The following is an 11,917-nucleotide window of genomic DNA, read 5'->3' on the forward strand; positions in this document are numbered from 1 at the left end:
CAACGTACGGGTGGAGGAGAAGTGGAGGCCAAGTCTCACAGTCTGGGGCCGGTTAGTTAGAAAGTCCTTTATCCAGGCACATGTGAGAGGGGGAGGCCGAGAGTGTCCAGTTTACTGATAAGGATGTCCGGGATTATTGTGTTGAAAGCAGAACTGTAATCCACAAAGAGTATGTGGACGTAGCTCTGCTGCTGCTCCAGGTGGTTCAGTACAGAATGTAGAGCTACGGCGATGGCGTCCTCTGTGGATCTGTTCACACGATATGCGAACTGGTAGGGGTCGAAGTCTGGGGGAAGGTGGTCCTTGATGTGCTAAAGAACTAGTCTCTTGAAGCACTTCATGATTACCGGAGTGAGGGCCACAGGACGGTAGTCATTCAGGCTGGTGACAGGAGACTTCTTCGGCACCGGGATTATTGTAGCTGATTTTAGGCAGGGCGGGATGACTGCCTGAGCCAGGGAGAGGTTAAAGATCCTGGTGAAGGTAGGGGTGAGCTGGTGGGCACATGCTCTGAGCACCTTACCAGGTACTCCATCTGGGCCGGCAGCTTTCTTGGGGTTCACTGCCAGGAGCACCCATCTGACATCATGCTCCTGTACAGTGAATGGGGTGATGTACGAACTGTGTGGTGGTGGGGGCAGGGCTGGAGCAGATGAGTGCTGCTGAGATGTTTCAAAGCGAGCAAATAAGCAATTTACCTCCTCTGCCAGCGGCACACTCCAGTCTCCTGTTGACGCATCACAGTCCCTGAAGTTCGTGATGTCTTGTATGCCCTGCCACACCTCCCGTATGTTGTTGCTGGATAGGTGGGACTGTATGGTCCGCCTTGGCTTTTTAAATTTCTCTTTTCAGATCAGCTCGAGCGGCACTGTACAGAGCTCTGTCATCTGACCTGAAGGCAGCATCACGAGCCCTGAGGAGTGAGCGGACCTGGCTGGTCATCCAGGGTTTCTGGTTTGGGAAGACCCGGATGTTTTTATTCACTGTCACATTTCCGATACAGAACTTGATAAAGTCCAGTACTGATCCTGTGAATGTCTCCAGCTCCTGGTGTTCAAATAAGTCCCAATCTGTCCAATTAAAGCAGTCCTGTAGTTTGGAGAGTGCGTTGTCAGGCCAGGTTGTGATGGTCCTTGTGGTGGGCCTGGCTTTGCATCTGAGGGGGGTGTAGGTTGGGGACAGCAGGAGGGAAAGATGGTCTGACTGGCCGAGGTGGGGGAAGGGTATGGCTCTGTACGCGTGCTTGATGTTGGAGTAAACATGATCCAGAGTGTTCTCCCCTCTAGTAGAACACTTAACATATTGGTAAAACTTCGGCAGTACAGTCTTCAAGTTGGCCTTATTAAAGTCTCCTGCGATTATGTGAACACTGTCAGAGTGGGCCTGCTCCTTGTTTGTTAACGGTGTTCAGCAGGAGAGAGAGTGCTGTGTTTACACTGGCATCAGGTGGAATATACACAGCTGTGACAATCACTACAGTTAGCTCTCTCAGTAGAAAAAAAGGCCGGCATCTTACAGACATGTACTCGAGGTCCGGGGAACAGTGTTTATCTATAATTGTTCCGTTGTTACACCAATTATCATGCACATAAATACAGAGCCCTCCCCCTCTACTCTTACCGGAGTTCTCATTCCTATCCTAGCGGAGCAGAGTGCGGCCTGCTAGCTGCAAGCTAGCATCGGGTATTTCCAGATGAAGCCAGGTTTCTGTGATAATTAAAACACAGCAGTCCCGAACATAGCAATTTCCAGTGAGTTGTAATTCCAGATCATCCGTTTTATGCACCAGGGATCTGGCATTGGAGAGATACAGGCTCGGTAGAGGTGGCTTGTGTGGTTGTTTTCTTAGCCTTAGCATAGCACTGGACCTGTGGTCCCGCTTCTGCTTTCTCTCCCTCCTCCGTCTGCGCCGCCTCCTAGACCCGACAACAATCCATGGAGAGCCCGGCGGTCTCACTATGTCATCTGGGATATTATGCATGAAGAGAAAGTCACTCGAAACAGATACCTGATGTTGGTCACCGATGGCTAAAAGTGTCTGGCGGGTGTACTGGATGTTTGCAGAACCGATGTTGCACAAACAAGCAAGAAAGAAATACAAAAACAAACAAAAAAAAGAGCACTGAAAAGGAGAGCCGTAAGCTGCTGCAACCACGCGCGCCGCCATCTTGAACCCATATTATGTCAAGAATTGCTGAATTAAGTGAAGAGAAATGACATTATGTCATTACTTTAAGACATGAAGTGTCTCTTAATTAATAAAAATAAATAAAAACCATTGAATTAAAAAGTGTGTCCAAACTTTTGACTGGTACTCCATATAACTCACTAAATAAAGTGATTTTTAACACTTCTTTGATGCTCATCAATAAACTCAGACAGTATTTGATTGCTTGGGGACTACACTGAGACTTCAAACTAAAGTGTATGATTTTATACATGATTCTATACTGTATATGATTGGTATGTCTATTTTTCTTACAGAACAGATGATTTTGGATACAACAAGCCATTACTGAGATTGTTATGATGTCTTGCATTAGTCTGTCCATTCTCCTGATTCATTATATTTCCATGTGCTGGGCTTTCCTGCCCAATTTCTGGTCTCGAGTGCTGACATTGTCATGGGACTCTTATACACATCAGTATATGACAGAGCAGGCTCTGCTCAACGTCACTGTGGCAGCGGGGGCATGGTCTAGCATCGGTCTGTGACAGGAGGGCGGAGTCGGGGAAGTTAAGTGGCAGAATCACGACACCTGTTGTTAATTGATGTGTTTGTGTGTCTTCCCAGTGACCGCGCCCTTCTTAAGGAGAGAGAGTGAGAGCAGAGGGGCTCTCTCCACAACCAGACAGCTGATGTGTGTGCGTGTGTCTGCGTGTGTGTTTACCAGCTGAAAAGCTGAATAAAGAGAGTTTTTGTGAACTCAGTTCTGTCCTGCCGTCCTTCTGTGCTCCACCCATTTACACGAACTGCCACAGTGGTGCCGAAACCCGGGAATGAACACAGAAGACAACAGCCCCATGGAGTCCTCCACCTTCGCCGACCTGATCCACGCCCTCGCCACGGCCCAACAGAGCCAGCACCAGGTGCTGCTCGCCCTCCGAAAGGAGCAAGAACAACGGTTCGAGGCCCTGGTGCTGGCGCAACAGGAAGATCGTCGGGCATTCCGGCACCTCCTCGCGTCGGCGGGGTCCACTAACTCCACCGCCGCGGGCCCTTCCCCCCCCACCCTCACGAAGATGGGCCCGCAGGACGACCCCGAGGCATTCTTCACGCTCTTTGAGCAGGTAGCAGAGACCTCAGGGTGGCCGGTGGAACAGCGCGCGGCACGCCTTCTCCCCCTGCTAACGGGAGAGGCGCAGCTGGCCGCGCTACAGCTCCCCGCCGACTGCCGGCTGGCCTACGCGGACCTTCGCCGGGCCGTCCTCCAGCGGGTGGGACGCACCCCGGAGCAACATCATCAGCGTTTCTGCGCTCTGCGCTTGGAGGAAGTCGGCCGGCAGTTCGCGTTTGGCCAGCAACTCCGGGACGCCTGCTGGCAGTGGCTGAGGGCCGACAGCTGCGACGCCGAGGGACTCCTTGACCAGGTGGTACTGGAACAGTTCGTCGCACGTCTACCAGCGGGAACCGCAGAGTGGGTCCAGTGCCACCGCCCGGCGTCGCTGGATCAGGCAATCGAGCTGGCGGAGGATCATCTGGAGCTGTCCCAACGGCAGGACAGCAGACGACCTCTTCTCTTCTCTTCTCTTCTCTTCTCTTCTCTTCTCTTCTCTTCTCTTCTCTCTCTCTCTCTCTCTCCCCTCCTCCTGTGTCTTCTCCTCTCCCCATTCCCCCACCGCGGAGATGGGGGCCGGCGCCACCTCAGCCGGCCCGCCGCACCCACGGTGCCCTTCCGTGTCTCCCTTCTGTGTCTGTCTCTCCCCCCCCTCAGGTGAGTGAGCCCCAGAGCACTAGTGCAGAGAGGAAGCCCGGGCCGGTTTGCTGGCACTGCGGGGAACCGGGCCACCTCCAACAGCAGTGCTCAATAATGGAGGTGGGCGCGGTGGTTCGGATCCCCAACGCGCCAGGAGCCGCCCTCGATCGGGCCGGAGCGTATCGCATACCGGTGAGTATCCAAGGGGCTACATATCAGGCGTTGGTGGATTCGGGCTGTAATCAGACCTCAATCCACCAAAACCTGGTGCAAGACGAGGCATTGGGGGGAGCACAATTGGTGAAGGTGTTATGTGTGCACGAGGATGTTCACAACTACCCTTTAGTGTCGGTCCACATTATTTTCAGAGGGGAAAAATTTATAGTGAAGGCGGCGGTTAATCCTCGCCTTACCCACTCTTTAATTTTGGGGACTGATTGGCCAGGATTTCGGGGTTTAATGACACACTTAGTCAAGAGTGGGTCCTGCCATTTGACAGGGGGAGGTCCCGGTGTCGCTTTGGCGGGAGCAGCTGTCACAGAGCCGTCTACGTCATCTCCGCGCCAGAGTGAGGAGCCGCCGGCTCCTCCTCTCTCTCTTGGGGAATCCCTCACGGATTTCCAATTAGAGCAATCGTGAGACGAGACTCTGCGGCATGCTTTTGACCAAGTGAGAGTAATCGATGGTCAAACGCTCCAGCCGAACGCCACCCCGTCCTTCCCCTACTTCGCGATTATGAAGGATAGATTATACCAAGTGACGCAGGACACTCAAACTAAAGAGCGAGTCACGCAGCTTTTAATTCCGAAGAGCCGCCGGGAATTGGTATTCCAGGCGGCTCACTTTAATCCCATGGCTGGACACTTAGGGCAGGATAAAACACTAGCCCGAATAATGGCCCGATTCTACTGGCCGGGGATTCGCGGCGATGTCCGTAGGTGGTGTACGGCATGCCGCGAATGCCAGTTAGTAAATCCAGCGGCCATTCCAAAAGCGCCTTTGCGCCCTCTACCGTTAATCGAGACCCCGTTCGAAAGAATTGGGATGGATCTTGTCGGGCCATTAGATCGGTCAACACGAGGGTACCGCTTTATATTAGTTCTGGTGGACTATGCAACGCGATACCCGGAAGCAGTGCCTCTTCGCAATATCTCAGCACGCAGTATTGTGGAGGCGCTCTTCCGCATCATCTCCCGAGTTGGAATCCCGAAAGAGATTCTGACTGATCAAGGCACCTCGTTTATGTCACGAACACTGAAGGAACTGTATGGGTTATTAGGTATTAAGCCGATCCGCACCAGCGTTTATCACCCACAAACGGACGGCTTAGTGGAACGGTTTAATCGCACCCTGAAAAACATAATTAAGAAATTTGTAAGTGAGGACGCACGTAACTGGGATAAATGGCTCGAACCCTTGCTCTTTGCAGTGCGAGAGGTCCCCCAAGCCTCCACGGGGTTCTCCCCGTTTGAATTATTATATGGGCGTAAGCCGCGCGGCATTTTAGACGTGCTGCAAGAAAATTGGGAGGAGGGACCTTCACCAAGCAAAAATGAAATTCAATACGTTATTGACCTGCGTGCAAAACTCCACACACTCACACAACTAACCCAGGAGAATTTGCGGCAGGCCCAAGAACGGCAAACCCGCCTGTACGACAAGGGTACGCGCCTTAGAGAGTTTGGACCGGGAGAGAAAGTACTCGTACTGTTGCCCACATCGAGCTCTAAATTAGTCGCCAAGTGGCAAGGGCCCTTTGAGGTCACGCGGCGAGTCGGGGATGTTGACTATGAGGTGAAGCGAATGGACAGGGGTGGGGCGCTACAGATTTACCACCTCAACCTACTCAAACTCTGGAACGAGGAGGTCCCTGTGGCGTTGGTGTCGGTGGTTCCGGAGAAGGCGGAGCTGGGGCCGGAGGTTCAAAAAGGAACATTAGCATCATGTCCCTCTCCGGTCCCCTGTGGAGACCACCTCTCCCCGACCCAACTCGCGGAGGTTGCCCAGTTGCAGACCGAGTTTTCGGACGTGTTCTCACCCCTGCCCGGCCGCACTAACCTCATAGAGCACCACATTGAGACGCCCCCGGGGGTGGTAGTGCGTAGCTGCCCTTACAGATTACCCGAACACAAGAAAAAGGTGGTTCGGGAAGAACTCGAGGCCATGCTCGAAATGGGCATCGTCGAGGAGTCCCACAGTGACTGGAGCAGCCCGGTGGTCTTGGTACCCAAGGCCGACGGGTCGGTCTGGTTCTGTGTGGACTATAGAAAAGTCAACGCGGTGTCTAAATTCGATGCGTACCCAATGCCTCGTATTGATGAGTTGCTCGATCGGCTAGGCACGGCTCATTTTTACTCGACACTGGATTTAACAAAGGGTTATTGGCAGATCCCCTTGACTCCATTATCCTGGGAAAAAATGGCCTTTTCCACACCGTTCGGCTTACACCAATTCGTCACACTTCCTTTTGGGCTGTTTGGGGCACCTGCTATGTTTCAGTGGCTGATGGACAGGGTCCTCCGCCCCCACGCCACCTATGCGGCCGCGTACTTAGATGATATCATTATTTATAGTAATGACTGGCCGCGGCACCTACAACACCTGAGGGCCGTCCTTAGGTCACTGAGGCGGGCGGGTCTCACGGCCAACCCAAAGAAGTGTGCGATTGGGCGGGTGGAAGTACGGTATCTGGGCTTCCACTTGGGCAACGGGCAGGTGCGTCCCCAAATTAACAAGACTGCAGCGATTGCGGCCTGCCCGAGGCCCAAGACCAAAAAGGGGGTGAGACAGTTCCTGGGGCTGGCTGGCTATTATCGTAGGTTTATACCTAATTATTTGGACGTCACCAGCCCGCTGACTGATCTGACTAAAAAGGGGGCACCAGATCCGGTCCAGTGGACGGAGCAATGCCAGCGGGCTTTTTCTAAGGTTAAGGCTGCACTGTGTGGGGGGCCACTTTTACACTCCCCTGACTTTTCTCTCCCCTTTATGTTGCAGATGGATGCGTCGGACAGAGGGCTGGGGGCCGTTTTGTCCCAGCAGGTGGAGGGGGAGGATCGCCCTGTCTTGTACATTAGCCGCAAGCTGTCGGTGCGTGAGGGGCGCTACAGTACCATCGAGAAGGAGTGCCTGGCGATCAAGTGGGTGGTCCTCGCCCTCCGGTACTACCTGCTGGGACGCCCTTTCACCCTCTGTTCGGACCACGTGCCCCTCCAGTGGCTCCACCGCATGAAGGATGCCAATGCGCGGATCACCCGTTGGTATCTGGCACTCCAACCCTTTAACTTCAAGGTGATCCACAGGCCGGGGGTGCAGATGGTCGTGGTGGACTTCCTCTCCCGTCAAGGGGGGAGGGAGTCGGCTGCGGGCCGGACGGCTGCCCGGCCTGAGTCGGGCGGTGGGGGTATGTGGCAGCGGGGGCGTGGTCTAGCATCGGTCTGTGACAGGAGGGCGGAGTCGGGGAAGTTAAGTGGCAGAATCATGACACCTGTTGTTAATTGATGTGTTTGTGTGTCTTCCCAGTGACCGTGCCCTTCTTAAGGAGAGAGAGTGAGAGCAGAGGGGCTCTCTCCACAACCAGACAGCTGATGTGTGTGCGTGTGTCTGCGTGTGTGTTTACCCGCTGAAAAGCTGAATAAAGAGAGTTTTTGTGAACTCAGTTCTGTCCTGCCGTCCTTCTGTGCTCCACCCATTTACACGAACTGCCACAGTCACCATGGAGACTATTAACATGATGCCTGAAAACTTTGGAGAGCAGGAGCAGGTACGTGCTGTAGGATGATGGTACTTAACCCTCATGTTCTGCTGGTTACTTAGTAATCAAAGTCCTATTGAGATACATTTTTATGTAGCAATATACCTGTAAAAATGTATGCTATATAATAAGACTCATTATTCACAGTATATTATCTTCAGCTCCACTGAAATAGACACACAAACACTCTTCCCATTCATGAGGATTCTCCTAAGCTCTAGTGTGTGTGAAGCCAGAAGTGTAAAAGCTGGAAGGAATCTAGCAGAGAACAAAATCACCATTTGAGTAGAGAGAGTGTTTAATGTGATGCTCATTCAACCATTTGACAGTGATCTTTGTACTGTGATTCTTTGAGGAATCTCAGCCCTTAATATAGTCTCTGTAATTTAACAAACACACAATTAATGATTTAAAAACATTTTAGCATTGTTCTGTTTTCATAAAAAGTTTAATTTGGGGCATTTTGGTCCAAATAACTGTGATTGTTGTGTTATTAATCTTTGAAATGATAAAATTACTTATTATTTAAAAAAAAATGATTTATTTTCTCAGTTTATCTCCCTGGAAAGCCTATACTTAAACATATATACATTTGTATGCATTTTATTGCTTTATATAATAAAGAAAGTTTACACTTATGTCCATAATTATTGGCACCACTGATGTTAAACTACTTGACAGTAAAAATTGTTTTTTGCTTTGCTTTTTGAGCAAAATAGATAAAACATAACATTACTAGATCAGCAATGATGAGCTCTCATCTATGGAAGCCCATTTCCGCCAGTAAAAAAAAAAAAAGGTGGTCAGAAAAAGTCATAATTATGAGATAAAAAGTCAAAATTATGAGATAAAAAGTCGAAATTATGAGATAAGAAAGTCATAATTATGAGATAAAAAGTCGAAATTATGAGATAAAAAGTCAAAATTATGAGATAGAAAGTCAAAATTATGAGATAGAAAGTCGAAATTATGAGATAAAAAGTCAAAATTATGAGATAGAAAGTCGAAATTATGAGATAAAAAGTCAAAATTATGAGATAAAAAGTCGAAATTATGAGATAGAAAGTCGAAATTATGAGATAGAAAGTCAAAATTATGAGATAAAAAGTCAAAAATATGAGATAAAAAGTCGAAATTATGAGATAGAAAGTCAAAATTATGAGATAGAAAGTCGAAATTATGAGATAGAAAGTCAAAATTATGAGATAGAAAGTCGAAATTATGAGATAAAAAGTCAAAATTATGAGATAAAAAGTCGAAATTATGAGATAGAAAGTCGAAATTATGAGATAGAAAGTCAAAATTATGAGATAAAAAGTCAAAAATATGAGATAAAAAGTCGAAATTATGAGATAGAAAGTCAAAATTATGAGATAGAAAGTCGAAATTATGAGATAGAAAGTCAAAATTATGAGATAGAAAGTCGAAATTATGAGATAAAAAGTCAAAATTATGAGATAGAAAGTCGAAATTATGAGATAAAATGTCAAAATTATGAGATAAAAAGTCGAAATTATGAGATAGAAAGTCAAAATTATGAGATAGAAAGTCGAAATTATGAGATAGAAAGTCAAAATTATGAGATAGAAATTCGAAATTATGAGATAAAAAGTCAAAATTATGAGATAAAAAGTCGAAATTATGAGATAGAAAGTCGAAATTATGAGATAGAAAGTCGAAATTATGAGATAAAACGTCAAAATTATGAGATAAAAAGTCAAAATTATGAGATAGGCAGTGCACATGCCTCAAGTGCCAGAAGACCCAGCAACAACACTATGTGCACAGTGCACATGTGCCAGAAGACCGCCTCAAGCGCCAGAAGACCCAGCAGCAACACTACGTAAGTGAACGGATTGTATTTGTATACAATTGGATTTGTATTTGAGGGATCTGGCTTCTTTAGACGCTGTCTTCTTAAAACTGAATAAATATTTAAAAAGAGCCAAATGAGCCAGTCTTTTGAACGGCTCTTTTCAAAGAACGGATCACAAAGATGCGGATCCCATCAAAGAGCCATAAATCCCATCTCTAATCTGCGCTCCGATATCGCACGGGTCATCCAGGTATGCTGGCATTGTCTCTAGAGGAAATGTCGGTGGAGAGATGGTGTTTAAAAAGGGTGTGGTTAATCGGAAACCTTGGGTTAACCAAGAACATAACCTGAGACGAGCAGGTTTGAGATGCAGCGTAAGTTGCCATGGCAGCATACCTCAGTTTGAACATAGCCAACTTTCGTAGTATGGGCTAATCGGGAAGTTACGCTGCACGTGATCAAGTTACTCTCAAAGTTACCCTGGTAAGCCAGAAAACCCGCTTCGTAGTACAGGGCCCAGGTTAAGTTAACCTTGAGGTAGTGGTAAATCATCTAATACAAGAGCATGGAGTCCTTATTTTCTTAACTAAATGACACCTGTGGGCTATCTATTAGCAGATTTACCACTTCATGCAGGTTAACTTAGCCAGGTTTATCACTTAACCATGTTCTTGGAATACTCCCCAAGTATCAAGTCCAACCAACCAACAAACAAACAGAGGGGAGCCTTCAGTAGTAACTGACATTGAAAACAGTTAATTGAAAACAGATGTGTCTTTTGTAAAAAAACCCAAAAACAATTACAGCACATGAACAGCGTGAAACAGGGCTTGCAAACTTCATACAAGTTGTTTAAGTTCTGTTAAAACTCTGGGAAAAAATGTAAACAAAAGAACTGTGGCAATTCCTTCACCACCCTAAAAACATACAATGGATATTTCTGTAGGCTTCAACCTTAGGCAATGTCCATAATCCATATGTTGCTTTCCAAGATTTTGTGCATTTAATGTCTAAAATCTGGGTAGCTGTCATAAAAGACTGACAATTCCAGGTAACAACCACAAGTATGAGCAACAGGCCTTCTTTGAAATCCCTGAACTTGTGTAAAACTCACAGTGATTGTTTTGCCGAGACACAAGTCTGATCCTGTGCAAAATCTAAGAAAAGAGGAGAGGTGCTGCTTGTCTGAATCTCTGAGGTAAGTATTTACGTAGTTAACAATTTGTTTCTCCTGTGCATTCTGGGAATTGGGGTAAGCAATTGATCTCATGATCTTACGTGATGTTGGTTGGAGATCTTCATATAGGGCAGCAATCCCTTTTAGCTCTGATTTTAGGGGTGTGAGAATGTTGTTCCACTGTTCAATGACAAATGCGGACTCCTGTATCAACTTTTGGTGAGCAAGCTCCCTCAAAATTTGCTTTATGTTATCTGCTGTTGGGAGCCTGCGGCAGTGATGGATATCCATTGCATCCAACAACTCATCCTTATCAGCACTTTCAAAATCAGAACAACAGGATTCAAAAATCATTCTGTCTGACTCTGACACATACTTAAAAAACGTGTCCATGAGGTTGCTCTCCACAAAGCCTAAAACGGCCTGCTCCAGAATAACTGGGGCAATTTTTACAGGAAGATATTTCTCCTTTTGCCAGCCAAAACTGATTATTCGACCAACACTTTCCCACTCTGCTTTACCAAAATCATGCCGCAAGTATGGGACTTTGAAGTCCTTTCCCACAGTGCACTGCTCATAAAAGTCATTTCAAAACTCTGACAATATATCCCTGCAAACCCCTCCATCATCCACAGCCCTTTCAAGTTTTCCATCAGGAAGGATAATTTGAAAACACATGTTATCCTCCATAACATTTGCCTCACAAAAAACCTGAATAAGTTCCCTCATAATCTGTCCACGATGAAGAACAATGATTTTGGTGACTGACTCTGTGTGACTGACTTGTTCCTGTGACATACCAATGGAAGGAGGCAAGGTGAAATCAAACGACTGTTCTGGATTTAAGGGCAGAGTATCATCCAAATTGTCTGAGTGTTCTATCCCTGAGAGGTTTTCTGTGCGAAAGGTTATGATGCCACTATCACCCAATGTATCTACATTTTGTGCTCTCTCAGGTTCGGGCTAGATGAAATCTTGTGTTAGGTCAACAGTGTACAGAGGGGTAATACCTTCATTGCTCGCATTTGGAAACACTGTGCTAGTGCTACTCTCACTATGAATATCATCTGTACTATTTACCACCAGAATATCTAGAGGTAAAGACTTGTCGTGCACATCTGCTACATCACCATTTATCTCCTCATGCCCCTGTACAGTTGAAACACTCTTCTCCAGAACAGCTCTCTTCTTGGTTGTCAAATAAAAACACAGTGTTGGTAACTTGGTCATGTCATACATTTCCCCAACTGTAG

At 47.3% G+C, this 11,917-nt stretch overlaps 1 pseudogene; it reads left to right on the forward strand.

Moving 5' to 3' along the window:
- The first annotated feature begins 2,526 nt into the window (after positions 1-2,526).
- LOC132888331 (von Willebrand factor A domain-containing protein 7-like) overlaps positions 2,527-11,917 on the forward strand; it is a 156,520-nt pseudogene continuing 147,129 nt past the window's right edge.

This window comes from Neoarius graeffei, chromosome 6, assembly GCF_027579695.1.
Source record: "Neoarius graeffei isolate fNeoGra1 chromosome 6, fNeoGra1.pri, whole genome shotgun sequence".
Lineage (NCBI taxonomy): Eukaryota > Metazoa > Chordata > Actinopteri > Siluriformes > Ariidae > Neoarius > Neoarius graeffei.